This window comes from Astatotilapia calliptera, chromosome 7 (genome assembly GCF_964374335.1).
Source record: "Astatotilapia calliptera chromosome 7, fAstCal68.1, whole genome shotgun sequence".
Taxonomy (NCBI): Eukaryota; Metazoa; Chordata; class Actinopteri; order Cichliformes; family Cichlidae; genus Astatotilapia; species Astatotilapia calliptera.
Window position 1 is genome coordinate 47,842,873 of NC_137428.1, and position 15,349 is coordinate 47,858,221.

The 15,349-nt window shown below is 41.9% G+C and overlaps 1 long non-coding RNA gene across 19 annotated transcripts in view; it reads left to right on the forward strand.

The window, feature by feature from the left end:
• The window catches only part of LOC113026395 (uncharacterized), a 62,755-nt gene that overhangs the window by 16,894 nt on the left and 30,512 nt on the right, over positions 1 to 15,349 (forward strand). For 2 of the 19 annotated variants that reach the window (XR_013910061.1, XR_013910070.1), the window contains exon 5: positions 13,501 to 13,781. The exons of 15 other annotated variants lie outside the window; for them this stretch is intronic. This is a non-coding gene — a long non-coding RNA (uncharacterized LOC113026395). Of the gene's footprint in view, positions 1 to 3,996; positions 4,246 to 13,500; positions 13,782 to 15,349 lie in introns of all 19 variants that reach the window. 2 more of the 19 variants (XR_013910059.1, XR_013910069.1) reach the window with 1 other exon arrangement.

Sequence of the window (15,349 nt, forward strand, 5' to 3'; positions counted from 1 at the left end):
ATTTAAGTGCAGATCCTGTGATGGAAACTATGGGGCTCTAAGAAAGTCTGCTCTTGAGCTGCATGTGCAGGAGTGGCCGGTCATGAACAAAGTGACAGTCACTGCAGCATTAGCACAGAATTAAATACTGTGCTGGTGTTGGCCAGTCAGTGTTGAGTGTTGAAATTCATTCAGTTTTACTAATTAAATTCAGGTTGTAACTGAACAGTTTATAGCTGCCAGAAGAAGAAAACATTTTTTTTGTAGATCAATCTTATATCAATATGTTGGCTAAAATTCTCTACAAAATCCATTTTTCCCATATATCCAACTGGTGACTTTTTCTCTCTTTTTTGTTGAGAAAAAAGAAAAAAATCCCTGCTTGTCATGCAAAACTAAAAAACAAACAAACAAACAAACAACGAGTCCACCCATGGTGATGGTGATGAACCTTGGCATACTGACAAGTATCTATCTAAGAAAACGTGCATAACAAAGTGATAATAATCCTCCCTTCAAGTGAAATTTCGCTACAGGGCTTAACTTTTTTTTCATGGGTTCACAATTATAGTGTGTTTGATTGTTTGTCCCATTTCATTAATTTTTGCGATGCGTTATCCATTTTTTAGGTAACTATTCATATGAATAAAATGTAAAAATAAATCTAAACTTCAATATTATAAACCTTAAATAGAAGTAGCGTGAGTTTAACGGGGACCTTCAAGAGACAACACAGAAATGAGCCCTTTCTGCATAATTGATGCTTTTGTGTATTTTGTTTGTCTTCTAATAATGGCTGAATATTTTTGTCTGGCTCGCTGCAGTGTGTGTCTCACTGTGTAGAGCAAAGTCTTTTGGTGCTTCTGGAGATCTTGGTGTGATGATGCTGAGAACCGGATGGTTCAGCATTTGAATGGGGAGGAGAAAGTGTGATTTTGGCTCTGTGTGTGTGTGTAATGGGGGGAGTGTATCGTCACCACCACTGCTGGCCGTGACTCACAGCGCACAATGCTTTTCGCTTCTCTCTCGAGCCCTTTATTTATTTTTAGCTGAGCAACGTTTTATACGCCCGAGCTGTAGGCCTGCACACAAGATGAAACACACATGTGATGCAGAACATACATTAATTTATCCACACCAAGATACCACAGTGTGTGTGCATTTTGTACTTCTTTTTTTTTTTGCATTGATATCTGAGCCTGATGAGCTTTGCTGTTAATCACATTACTTGTATGATAATTATTTCAGCCTGTGAACAGACACTGGAGTATGGCTACAATGGATTATCTTGAATATGAAATGAATTCTTCAGATTATAATTGCAGATTGAGTGTATGCATTGATTTGGAAATCTTCAGGTTAAAAGTCTTCTCAATTTCTTACAAACACCAGCCTATATTTAGTTAAAAAGTTTAAGTAGTTGTATTCTGGTTCTCATTAAATTATAGACATTAAATGGCTGTTGTAGCAGAACCCTAAATATGTGGAAGTGTTCAACCTGCACATTACTACATTAGTTGTATGTGGCTGCACACTGGGTTAATGTGCGTGTCTCAATTAAAATGTTACCATTATGTACAGATTAAGTATCTATCTGTAGTAATGTATAAATGTGTGTCAGCATGGAAAGATCATACACAAACCTCAAATTTGTACCTCCGTGCTCTTTAAGTAAATACAGTCAAGTACGTACTCACATATCTGGACATAATAACAATAAAAAAAAAACTTCTGGTCCTTAAATTTAGGCAATTAAACTGGTTCTTAAATAGCGCTCTTCTACTCCACTTGAGCACTCAAAGTACTTTATACAACATGTCTCATTCACCCGTTCACACACGCATTCATAAAAACACTGTTTTTCTACAAGAGCTTTCTAACCTTAACACACATTCACACTCCGATGAACGCATTAGGGAGCAACTCAGGGTTTAGTATCTTGCCCAAGGATACTTTGGCATACAGAGTGGTGCAGCCACCAACAACCAGCCTTCTGATTTGTAGATGATCTGCTGAGCGGCAGCCACTGCATCGACAAACTGTCTCATCTGAGTTGACCAACACATGACATACCACATTATTTCATGTAATTGGCAAAAAAAATTAAGAGAAAAGGTGCATCCTTACCACTACCATCGGAATTAAGACAGTAAGGAGAAGCTTGTAGTGATCTTAGAAAGACTGGAAATACATCAGCAATGAAGGATATTAGAGGAGCAATTGTTGCTTTCTCTCAATCTGGGAGGATTTATCTGGTCATTTTCAAATGATCTGATGTCCATCATTCTGCAGTGAAAAAGATTATTCAGAAGTAGGAAACATTCAGACAGTTGCCAATCTTGCCAAGAGTGTACATCCCAACAAATTCAAGGTCCCAAGGTCAGACTGTGAAATGCTCAGAGAGACTACAAAAAAGCAAGAGCAACATCTCAGTTAGCATTTTAAATGATAAAGTCATGATGGTATACTAAAAAAAAAATGAACAAGTATGCCTTGTTTGGATCTTTTCTCTCTAAAAAAGTGGCTTAGGTTTGCAAAGCAGAATCTAAATAAACCACAAGACTAGAACAATGTCTCTAAGACAGAAGAGACTAAGTGGAGCTGTTTGGCCATAGTACCCAATTAAAACCAAATCAACACAAACACCTCAGATCAACTGTCACGCAGGATGAATGGTTTGGGCTTGTAGTGAGGCCATCTGTCCGATAGCTAAAGTTTAACCAAAACTGGGCCATGCAACAGGACAATGATTCCAAGAACATCAGGTACAACAGAATAGCTGAGAAAAAGAGTATAAAATGCTGCAATGGCCCAGTCAAAGGACAGACCTTAACCTCAGAGCTAGTTGTCGGACACAGAAGTTGACAGTTCCTCTCTGTGTATTTTTGAAGTCCACAACAAAACTGCAAATGCCCTCATGAAAGTGGTCAGAAAGAGAGTTCAGGATAATATTCTAAAGGCATAGGAAACAATACCTTCAGCCTCTGGCTCTACTGAGGAATTTCAGAGATGCGTAAGGAGGCAACCTTGAAGTGGACTTTAGCCAAATTTAGAACAAGTAAATATTGCTAAAGATGGGCAGTAGAGGAACCTCTTAATCACAATCATGTATGTGTTCATTTTCACCACTATATATAAATTCACATATTTTATGATTCCATGTATCTTACAGCAGTACATTATCACAGCACAGCAGAGCACAGTAAAGCTGGTCACTTTTCTGAGGAGGTAGAGGTATCCAGCTTGCCTCCTGCAGTGCATTATTTAAGAGCTCACTATAGCTACTCCTTCTAGTTATAGTAGTGCCTTAAAAAAGTGCATATGCTTATGAAAAATACCATATTTTGGTAGGCAAAACAAAAAATATGTTACAGTCCTATTTGGCTCTACAAACCTTCATATTGCTTTAGTTCCTTATTCCGTATTATGCGAAGTTGCAGAGGTAGGAATTAATTAGATTATGTCAAATTAAAAGCAAAGTAAATTACAAAATGATTCAAAATAAAAATGGCAGCTTTTATGTGGTGTAAGAAGTGTCAGTTTTGGATTAGATAAGTTGCTCTGGATAACCTATATCTCATCATTATCGGTCAATTCCCATATGTGCAGGTAATCAGAATACAGGACAGGTGTGGAAGACCAGTGCCGGTGATTGCATGTGATTACACTGCTGACCATGAATGACATATAAAAGGTTTGAGGGTTTAGGGACATTAGAAAAAGACATATCATCTCATCTGGTAGCTACACCGATGCTACCTGTAACTGTCATCTAGTCCATCCCGTCCCTTATCACCATCCTTTCTACTTTGATCTGATTTACAGTTTCATACTGCTTTCCTTTCTTTTCCTTTTTTTCTCCATGTTTTCAAGTTTTTGCCTGTATCCCTCATCTCTTCTGCTCCTGTTTCCAAGTTTCCATCTCACTTGTGATTCCCCTCTCTCCCCCTTCCCTCTCATCTGTCTCTGTCTCTCCCTCTCTTTATCCTTCTCTCTCATTCACTCCATCTCTCTCAGGGGCCTGAAGTGAGGATTGACAGAGGGGAAATCCTGACTGACTGAAACCCAGCAGATGAGTTCTTCTCTTCTCTTCTCTTCTTTCTTTTTTTTTTTTTTACCTCCCACCCCTTCGCTTTCTGCTCTTCCATTTCTCCACCCTGAATGCCTGCTACTTTGTCTCTCTCGTCTCCTTCACACCCGTGTCCTTCATCTCCTCACCCCGTGCAGCTAATTGTTCCTGATCCAGCCTTGGCTTCTTGGATTAAGGTACATACATACTCCCCCTAAAAACAAAAACAAAAAACAAACAACAAAAAAAGAACATGTTTTTAGTTGTAAGGTCAACGCTGTCATCCTGTTAATCAAAATCAAACATTTTTGTATCATCACCAGATACGTGTCTCAAACAAAGTAACAAACAGACACTAGAAAAAGGAGAGATATTAGGGAATGGACTACATTGACAAATCACACCCTCTTTTTTTGAAAACATTAAAATTATACTCAGGGCTAATTTTTACCAGGTACAACTGTACAACCTAAAGCAATCCAATGCCATAACCTGTTTTACAGAGCTCATTGTTCAGTTAGCAGTGGGGCATTGTTGACTGCCAAGTTTAAACGTGGTAATCTAGTGAAACACGATCATTTTGCCTTTCCATTTATATGTGATTAGAAACTTGTTGTATGTGTGTTTGATGTACATGACCTTTGTCCTGAAAGACTTCTCTATCAGTAAAAACAAATTACAGGCATCTGAACATCGAGGCATGTTTAAAAAACTGGCCACAAGCTGTATGTTACAATATTTAAGACAGTGCATAACTGAACTGTGGTGACAGATGGAATAGCGTTAGGAAAATTCAATATTTGAATTACACAGGTTTACCTCAATGATGGAGATATTACACACTGTGAGCACGTCAGTCCTGTTTGTGAATATGTTATCATGAAATCAGGCCAGTGTTTAAAGATGTGTTACTGTTTTTAAAATGATATGCTTAGCGATCATCATTATGAAAAAACCTCAGATGTCCATCTCATTGGACTTTTACACTTCCTCTGGCCTTCCTTTGTTCAGTAACTTTTATACCTTGACAATACTTTCATAAGAAAGATCCATTATTTTAATCCTTTTAATCCTGTTTTGAAGCTAAACTATTTGTTAAGTTGCTTTTGTTCCTAAACTGAAACAAAATAAGGTGAAAAATATTTATCTCCTGTTTTCTGGTTGGATAACTTTTTGAGGTTGACTTCCAGTTGGAAGTTAACTTGTTTTCTGTATTGAAGTGTCTATGCCAAAGGTCTTTGGTTTTGTACTCTACAATTCAGAGACTAGAAATAAACCATGGTCTTCAAATAGCAGACTGAAATGTGTCATTTAACTAGACACTGAATGAACGCTTTTAGCACACTTTTGATATTTTTTTTAGCAAAACAAACAAGCTTTATTATTTGTCACGTAAAGTATCATGCAGAGTACAATGTGTAGTGAAATGCTCTTGCAGACAGGCTACAGATGTAGCTGTGCCATTCCAGGGCTTTCTGGTTAGCATGAGGGGTCTAGCCAGGACCCTTACTGGGTACTGGGTGGGAATCAAACTTGCGACTCCTGCTCCAAAGATGTGTAGTCTTACCACTACACTATCTAGCATGCATAACTGTAAACTGAATGCATTTTAGTTTTGCACTGTCTGACATATAAACTAATTTTCTATGTCAGTTATATGTCAGTTTATATGTGCATTGATGATGCTATATTTTCTTAAAGAGCTTTAAGAAAAGTAAGACCCTCTCTCTCTCTCTCTCTTTGCTACTAAATCCATGGAAAGTTGAAATTGCCTTAGCATCATGGTTTGATGACATCATAGAAAAACAGCAAAACATTTAACTGACCAAAACATTGGCTTGAAGGGCTGGTTACTCCAGTTTGCTCTGTGTGTATTCACTACAAAGGATTCGTATTTGAACAAGACTGGATTGTAATATGATCTCATCCTATGTATATACACAATCAGAAATCTGCATTTTGTTTTCATCGCTCTTGCTAAATTTCAAATAAAAACAAAAACCCCAAAAAGGTGACACAAGAGGTGATTAAAGTCTAAATATTTTAAATGAGTATTAGGCTACGTTCAGACTGCACGGCGAAAGCGCATCAAATCTGACTTTTTTGACCCTATGTGACCCATATCCGATCATGGTATGACAGTTTGAACAACACAAATCCGATATTTTCAAATCCGACCTAGGTCACTTTCGTATATCGTACCAAATCCGATAGATATCTGATGTTTTAGAAAGCAACTGTTTGAATGGTCATGTCGCATTAAATCCATCTTTTATGTCACTGACACAAGACAGCTGCCAATTATCAGCGCCAGAGAAGACAAACGAGAAAGCATGGTGGCAATTGTTAAAGCACAGGCTCTCTTTTTTCTCTGTGTCCTTCTTTCTCTAATTAATTTGTCAAAATTCTGTCGGTTACGACTGTGCAGACACTGATAGACTGCTGCAACAACACCTACAAGCTCTGTAGCTGCCATTTTTACTTCCGTAAACAGAGTGTGTTGTGTGTGACGTCTTCTTTTGTGCATGCGGCCCGCTTTAAGGGCCATGAACCGTTCACACTAGAGCGCGTTTGCTGTCACATTTTATTTGTAGCGTGAACAACCAGACAAAAAAAATCGGAGTTGATCAAAAAATCGGAATTGAGCATTAAGACCTGCAGTGTGAACGTAGCCTTTGTTTAGCAAGTTTGTACTATGAGAGAGATTGTATTTGAATCTCACAAATTTCTTGCATATGTATATTTCTATTTAATTTTTTTTTCTTTTTTTCGTAGGTGTATCTTATTAGCTCAACTTACAATACCATGGGAGGATAGGCTAGCAATTTTAAACCAGCAAAACAAAGCAAAGTACCTGGACTTGATAGGTGAAGCTGTCATCAAAGGGTGCCATGCAAACATTTTTCCCATTGAAATGGGCTGCTGAGGTCCTATGCAACATCCATACTTTCTGCAAAAGCTCTCCTTGCAACTGAAGCACTTAAAGAAAGTCATTTAGGGAAATAGCCTAACCGCCTTTTGAAGAGTACAGGTTAAGGAGCAAAATGCTATGAACCTGAGATACCTGCTGATGATGCAGAAGGGTCCTCAGCATACAGGAAGCTCCAACAATCCTCCCACCAAGTGACATCAAGGAAATCTTGCTATGGTCTAGCTCCACCATATTTTGTAGCTACAAAGATGTCAGCTTGTAGCAATGCATTGTCAATGTTTATCTCACTTGCATTCTTGTGACCACGGGGAAAGGCCCACTGGCAGTGGGGGAAGACCCACAGACATCTGTGAAAAAACAGAAAACAGCTCAGAAAGGCAGCAGGCAATAGTGTTAGAGTTAGCACTCTGCATGAGTAAACTACAAGTACTAAAGAAAGAGAATAAGGCTAGGCAGATTGGGGGTATTACTCTGCCAGAATGGACAGACCATGTAGCCAAAAACCCGGAAAGCAGCGTAAGAACTACAAAACTAAACTGGGCAAAAGAGGTACGTGAGGTAAAACGAAGTTGCTCCAGCTATGGCAGAATATTTAAGCATCAGACTTCACCAACTGCAGCAATGCAAAGGACCCAGAGGGCAATCTCTGAGTATATGAGTTATGCTTGTCAGTCAGTGGAGGACCTGAGCCAGGAGGCACACCACAGTGCTCTGGCCCTCTGGCAACTCATGTTGCTCAAACAAGGAATGTGAATGGAGAGAGTGTAGTGGTAGAACATGGTGATCTCTTCAGAAACATTCCACTGGTGGAATATCCTTACCAGTTACCAAGGCTAAAGCCACACATCCAGTTTAACATAGCAGGATTTACTATGGACAAAGTGAGACCAGTTGTGAAAAAAGCCCAAGCTTCACCCCTGGTTCACCCCTGGACCATCAGGGACCTCATATAAGATCTACAAGAACTATCCTCAGCTGAAAAGTTTATACAAACCCTTACACACACTCTGGAAAAAGAGGAAAGAGCTCAACCTCTGGACACTTGCTGAGGGCTGCTTTGTACCTAAAGGGAAGATGTCAGTTGGGATTGAAGCGTTTCAAGAGAATTCACTACTGGATGGTGAGGGGGAAATATTCTGGTCCACTGTTGCTAAAAGACTGACATCTTATTTGTTCAATAATGAATACATTGATCTTAGTGCCCAGAAAGCAGGAGTTAGGGTATTCTAGTTGTATGGAGCATGCATCAGTGATTGGCTAGATTAATAAGAAAGCAAAGAGTAACAACACTAAACTCTCTAATGTATGGCTGGATCCAGTGAAAGCATTACCTGAATGTAATCCAACAGCTCGTTCAACCTGCATTAGAGAACTATCTAATACCACCAGAGATAGTGCAGCTTGTAATGTTATACATGAATAGATTGAAGATGAGGTTCGCTGTGGAAAACTTTACCTTTAAGTGACATAGGCTGGAGAAGGGCATCATAGCAGGATGTACAATTTCTGTTGTCCTGTTTGCAATGACTCTACTGCTAGTGGCAGGTGGATAAATGGCCTGTATTTATATAGCGCTTTACTAGTCCCTAAGGACCCCAAAGCGCTTTACACATCCAGTCATCCACCCATTCACACTCACACACTGGTGATGGCAAGCTACATTGTAGCCACAGCCACCCTGGGGCGCACTGACAGAGGCGAGGCTGCCGGACACTGGCGCCACCGGGCCCTCTGACCACCACCAGTAGGCAACGGGTGAAGTGTCTTGCCCAAGGACACAACGACCGAGACTGTCCAAGCCGGGGCTCGAACCGGCAACCTTCCGATTACAAGGCGAACGCCCAACTCTTGAGCCACGATCGCCCTTGAGCCACGATAAGGTAAAGAGTTCCTAAATCAGAGGACAGCACAAGACATCCTGCCTGTCAAGTGTTCTTAGACAATCTAACTGTGATGACTTCATCATTCCAGGGCAACACAGTGGATCCTGAGTGCACTGGAGAAGATGGCAACATGGACATGGGTGGAATTTAAACAGGAGAAATCCAGAAGCATCCTTAATGGAAAATGGGCAAGAAACACTTTCAGTAACCTTCAGAGATTCTAACAACTCAAGAGCAAGGGATCCAATGTCTTGGGAAGAATTATGATAGCTCCCTGAAGGACACCGGCAATCCCAGGGATGCCAAATCTCAGTTAAGTACTTCGCTCAAATCAATTAACAACAGCCTGCTGCTTGACAGTTCAAGGTTTGGTGCTTTCAGTATGACATCATACCCAGACTAGAATGGCTATTCCTACTGTATGCCTTCCCCATGCCACAATTGGAAGCAAAGGAAAGGCTGTGCAGCAAATTTCTGAGAAAATGGTTGGGCATTCTAATTCCCTTTAGCTTGGTAAACCTGTAAAGCACTTAAAAGCCATTACCAGTTTCATCACTGGTGGAAGAATTCAAAGCCACCAAGGCAAGAGCAGTGGGTACACTCCTCCCATCAAAAGACGAGAATGTCCAACAGGCCAACAAATCTATTGGATGCAGCAGGAAGTGGAAGTCACAAGAAGCAGTATTGGAGCCAGAAGCATACTGGAAGCCCCAAGAAATCATCAGTGTGGTCTGTGAAGGTTGCTTGGGTGCAGAGGCAGCAGAAGATGACTGCCGGGTGAAGGCGATGGGGCTTGCATCTCCAGGCTTTTGGATGCAGTGGGACCAAGCACTTGCTGGACTAATGTCCTGGAAAGAACTTCTTACCATGCACCATGGCTGATCTACCAACTCCAAGCAATTTAAAGATCTGGGGGAAGGAGGAAAGCTCATCATGCCTGCAATGTGGCGCAGTACTGTGCACACTGAGCCACATCTTGGGAGGATGTCCAAAAGCACCGGGAGAGAGGACATGACAAGGTTCCAACAGAAATCACCAAATAGGTGGGCTTCCAGAAAGCTATAGCCCACAAGAACCGGGTACCTCCTTGTGTAGCCATCCATTTTCACCTTCAAGGCAACCAGGCTCCCAGGACAAATACAACAGCCACGAAGAGGGGGGAAAAGCTAGTGAACCTGAGATACCTGCTGATGATGCAGAAAGGTTCTCAACATAGAGGAAACTCAAACTATCCTCCCACCAAGGGACACCAAGGAAATCTTCCAATATAACTCCACCATATTTTTGGAGCTCCTACAGTATCAGCTTGTACCAATGCATCTTTGATTTTTATCCAACTTATGTTTCCCCATAGACATGGGGCAACAACAAGCCTTAGAACTCTGGGTCTGTGGACCAGATTGTGTTCTGAGAAGGATGGAATGTATATATAGTATGAAACCAACAGTACAGAACTAGAAAAAATCTGAATAAAAATGTTCTTGGTCTTGCCTTTTTTAATCTAAAAATAATAATTTTGCCAAACAAATGAAAATATTCAATTCTTTCTGGTTGTATCCAACTATTCAAAAACAGACATTAATCTATTAAAAATGTGAGATGAGGTGCTGGTTGTACAGCTGCTGTTATTGTGTATATATTTATTTATATTTATATTTCTTCATACATTCTTATATAGTTCTATATTGTGTATTGTGTATTTTGTTGTACAGTTATTTTATTTTCAACTTTAATTTATATATTTATCTTTATCTTATTCTTCCCAGTTAAATTTACCCTTCATTCTAATTTGTGTTGTACAGTTATTTCATTTTTAACCTTAATTTATATTTTATTCCTTCCTAGTTAAATTTACCCTTTTTAATTTTTCATATTTATTTCCTATCTTATTCATAGCCTTTTCCTTTTTTGTTTTCTTTAGGTCACGAGCAGTTGTCCAAGCATTTCACTACATATCGTACTGTGTATGACTGTGTACGTGACAAATAAAATTTGAATTTGAATTTGGTTCTGTGACTATTCTGCAATCTTCTTTTTTTTCTCAGTTTTAATAAATACCATAATGTTAATCGCAACAATCATCTTTTACAATTTATTTATTTATTTTATTTTTTATAAAATACTAATTATTATTTCAATTATGTGACATGGTGAGTCAGAAAGCTCAAATCATCATACAATCTGCAAGCTTTAAATACAGATTAACACTGGCGGTTGCAGAGGTTATGGCCAGTGTACCGACCATGTGTATGGATGATGTTAATTTCCAACACCCGTCCCTTGATAGGCATTAACTCATGTAACAGTCTGAAATGTATTTTCTATAATACTAGATTAAAGCAAGTACTTACAAAAGAAAAAATAAAACACAGCACACAAACAGAAAGAGTTTTCTATATGAAAGAGTTCGTATAGCTAGCTTTTATTTATTTATTTTTTTAAATTTTTTTATTTTTTTATTTTTTTATTTTTGCCTGTCCCGTTTGGCTCTTTTGCCATCAGAATTATTGTCTAAAGGCAAAGAAAGATGCCCAACGGATTTACTTTACCAAATTGACCATCCCAGCCTTGCCGTAATGGTCCATTTGATTCACCTTTTATTGTTTATTTTATTTTCACTTGCTGAATATGGGACAGACTTGACTGAGGGAAAGAAGGGGAGAAAGAAAGAGGGAAAGAAAAACAGCTGAGAAGAGGGACGGGGGAGAAGGGCAAAAGACACAAACCAACAGAACGGGCAGAGAAAAAAAATGCGTATATCAATCACCTGGATCACCTGTTGAGAAAGAAAAAAGAAAACAAGCAGAAGAAAACAAGAGTAATAGAATAAACAACATCACAATAATATATGGGAATATGACAGTAAATACTAAATATTAAACATTATTGTGCAGCACATAAGATCAACAGAACACAGTGTGCTTTGAGGTAGGAGCCAAAAAGGGTGTAGTTTGTGGGTGTGATCACCCGTGTGTACACCTGTGAGCATGGACGCGCTTGTTTTTTTAAAGGTTCCTTCATGTAATGATCTGCTAGAGGGTGTGGGGGGGCCACAGCCCCGTCCTCCAGGGCATGAAGCAGGTATGGAGGAGATCAAAACTCCAGACATCCAGAGGCCCCCAGAACACAAGAGACCAAGGAAGACCAACAGAGGGGCAGCCGCGCCACTGTCCCAGAAAGAGCTGAGGAGAGTCCCAGATGAGGGCTCACTGAGCAGCCGCGGAGCAGAAGCCAGGGGGAGTTGCAGTGACGCGCCCGTGAGCTCCGCTGGCAGCCAGCTGTGCCTGAGTGACCGAGCCCCAGGCCGAGAGGCCGGGGGCACCCCACCTCCGAAGTGGCCCGAGCGAGCCCCAGGCTCCAGGCCCCGATAAGCGGCCGCCAAGGAGTGAGCCGGTGTGTACCTGGACGCACATCCCCAGACACAAAGAACCACCAACGCACCGATGTCTGAGGGAGTCCGCCACTGGCAGGGGAAGTGGTGGTGGGGGGAGATAGGCCTCCAAACCTTGGAGGGCCTGAGATGTCCCCAGAGAGGTGGCGTCTGACACCCAACCTGACATATAGACACAGACATACAGGCACACACAGATACAAACATCCATTCCCCCCCTCATGCTCTCATATGCACTCACTACACACTCAACCAACGTGGAGACAGACATAAAGAGACGCTGTACACACGATCACACTCCCCAAGCGTACTCTACGAACCGGGTCTAGGTACCCTTGCCCCTGGAGGGGGGAACTGCACCCAGACCCAGGTGGTGTTTCCCTTTTCCCTGCGGTGGGGGGAGGCAGACCACCCCGACTCCGCAGCAGCAGGAAGGCCCCACACTCCAGACCGCAGTCGGACGGCCAACTCCTCCTAGCCCCCCCGCTCCAGCAGGCTGCAGAGAATGGGGGTGAGAGAAGACTCCAAACCTCCCTCCACCCGCTCATTGTAGTGTTGATGCATGTGTGTTCTGAAGTGCATTTAAAACCCAGGAGGGCATGGAGCTACCTGCCAAAGAGCAGCAGGTAAGCGCATAGTCCCTCCTGCTAGCCCTCAATGTCTACGTGTATTTAACATTGAGAGGTGGGCAACGACGCCAGGGGTGAGGTGTACACCCTGATGGTAATTTGGATTCCGTGTATCGTGCCCACCCCCAAGATCCTATATGTATGTGTAATGAGAGTGTGAGTAATGTGAATGTCTAAGTTGTGGGATAAAATTGAGCCAGAGGCAGCCGGAAGGGGGGGGGGGGGTAGCCTCCTCTGCACCCTGGTGACATACCCCTACTCCAAGGCCCTGCATGTGTGGGTGGTTGTGGTGGAGCGGGAAGAGGGAGGCAGCTGGAGATGGGGAGGGAAGGAAGGGAGGGGCAAGTGACCCCTCCCTGGGGCCAGCTCCCCCGCTGACCCCAGTAGGCACCCCCATACTCCACGACCCGCCAGGGAAAGGGGGCCCAGGCCCATCCAGACCGGGGCCCAGTGCAGGAGCGCCTCCCGGCCCCACAGAGCCCGGGACAGTCCACCCAACCCCACCACAGAGAAAACTGCACCCACCCCACCATCCACTCATCTTCCAGACTACATAAGACAAAAAACACCCAGGCTGAGATCTTCCTCCACCTCTCCTGTATCTCCCCCTCCTGCAGAGAGAGTTCCTGAAGAGAGGAAAGCTCCTGCAAGATGTGACAACCTCCCCCAAGATGTGACAACCTCCTCCACCAGTTGAAGAGCCCCCCAGGTGGCTCGACGCACCGGCGGCACCCTGCGCCAGGGCTGGGCCCCCATGCACCCACCCGCCCACAACCCCGGCAACACACCAACCAGGACCCAAGCCCCCGAGGCCCAGCCAGGGCCCCAGCCCAGAGACGGAGCGCCCCCAGAACCTCACGCCCATCCCGGACCCACCCAGGGGCAGCCAGGCTACCAGGTCAGTAACCCACGTCCGTCAGCACAGACCCTCCCCTAACCCCGCTGCACGCAGCCACGAGGAAACAGTCACCTGAGAGCCAACAGAGCCCCTAATTGGCCATGACCGCTACCCCGGGTAGGTATAGCTAGCTTTTAGCTGGGACTTCACTGTTATACAGAAAGTTTTAAGAAGCTGCTTTGAACTGGCAGGTAGCCAGTAGGAAATGCACTTTGTATAAATGAAGTGTCTAACGCTACACTTTCTCCATCATGTATATTTTAGGTGTTAATGACAGTTTACATAAGTCATAAAAGCATTAAATTGTCAGCACTATGTATTTTATGTACAGTCTTAAATAAGTTAAGTAAGTAATAAGTAAGATTCAACTTGGAGTAATTAAAAAAAAATTCAAAATTGAAAATCTTAAGTCATAGAACATGTTATTAGATACACCTTTCTAGTACTGGGTTGGACCCTTTTTACCTTCAAAAATCCTTAATCCTTCATGACATAGACTCAACAAAGTGCTGGAAACATTTCTCAGAAATTTAGTTACATATTGACACGGTGGCATCGCACAGCTGCTGCAGATTTTTCAGCTACACATAGATGATGTGACCCTCCTGTTCCTCGACATCACAGAGGTGCTCAATTAGACTGAGATCTGATGACTGTAGAGGTCATTTGAGTACAGTGAACTCACCATCATGGTCGGGAAAGGCACTTGTTGGGGTTTTCTGCTTCTGCTACTGTAGTCAAGCTGCTTTGCGGTTTGAAATATTGCATGCTCAGAGATCCTCCTCTGCATACGTTGATCATCACGAGTGATCAATTTAGTTACTGTCAGTTTGAAACACTCTGGCCACTCTCCTCCAATCTCTGACATCAACAAGGCATTTTCTGTTTGTCAGTCTGAAATATTGAGATTGAGAGTCCATCTGGCACCAGCAACCATGCCATTTCATTTTTAAAGTCACTTAAATTACCTTTGTTCCCCATTTTGATGCCATTTATTTGGCTGATTAGATAATCGACTTAATGTACAGGTGAACATACTTACCTAACAAAGTGGCTAGTGAGTGTATGTGCAGTGATGAAATCTAAATTCTACCTTGGCCAGGCCTTTGATAGCCTGATTATTGATCGCTGTGACTGTTTTAATTACATATGGTCATGCTTGGGACCAAGAGGGTATACAGCATGAACTATTAAGAACAGTTGCATGAATGAAAGCTACATGAAATTATATGCAGTGTCTTGCAAACAAGTTTGGAGACTTGCCCTAACATTTCTACTTAGCTGTTTTCAGGTAAACCATCCTTATTAGGGAGACCAAAATACCTATAATTCATATCTTTAATTATCACCTTTAATGTGAATGTGTCATGTTATAACTTCCATCTAAACTGTGCAGATTGGTTTCTAAGACACCTCAATGATCAATGTGAACTACCATTACCATATACAAAGCTGAACCATTTATAGAATATAAATAGTTACAACTATCAGATATTAGCTATAAGTTAACTGTTTTTTATATCGAGTCTCCTCAACAACAAAAAAATCACAATAAAAAACATTCATAT